General features: G+C 52.0%; 1 non-coding gene across 1 annotated transcript; it reads left to right on the top strand.

Annotated features, from left to right (window-relative positions):
* The first annotated feature begins 235 nt into the window (after positions 1 to 235).
* TRNAT-CGU lies at positions 236 to 308 on the top strand. The gene has a single exon. It is a non-coding gene; the product is annotated as a tRNA-Thr (tRNA).
* Positions 309 to 589: the final 281 nt, after the last annotated feature.

Below are 589 nucleotides of genomic sequence, written 5' to 3'. Positions count from 1 at the left end.
ATCTTCTTGTGCTTCCGTCAAACTGGGACAGTTTCTTGTTAGGCTTCCAAGGCTGTGTCCTTAGACACTCCTGGGTGCCTTTAGCCTTCAGTCTATGCCCCCATGACATCATGCTTATTAACTCCTGGAGACAGAGATGAAATCTGCCTTTTTGAAATCTAGCATCCTAATTCTGCTGACCTCAGGAGCTGCTATTTTATCATATCACGATTGCTTCCTCCCTAGTGGCAAGTGTGGCTCCATAGCTCAGTGGCTAGAGCACTGGTCTCGTAAATCAGGGGTCGTGAGTTCAAACCTCACTGGAGCCTTGGCCTCTTCCTTTGGGGCTGGACGTGGTGGTCTTTTGAGGTCTCTTCCAGCCATTGGTGATGTGAAGGGGAGTGTGGCGGTGCACGCCCTGCTGACAGTGCTGCCCCTGCCTGTGGGAGCACCCAGCTTGCTGTCACTGCCTATGTTCTCTTGTTATGACCCCCCCAGCCCCCCGGGCATGCGGTGTTCATGCTTCCAGCCCTAGTGTTTATGAATCTAAGTTACCCATCACTTACACATCCTCCACCAGGTCTTCCCTGTTGGTCAGGACAAGATCTGT

This window comes from Gavialis gangeticus, unplaced genomic scaffold (assembly GCF_001723915.1).
Source record: "Gavialis gangeticus isolate Ggan-Ray unplaced genomic scaffold, GavGan_comp1, whole genome shotgun sequence".
Taxonomy (NCBI): Eukaryota; Metazoa; Chordata; order Crocodylia; family Gavialidae; genus Gavialis; species Gavialis gangeticus.
This window is presented reverse-complemented; position numbering and strand designations above follow the sequence as displayed.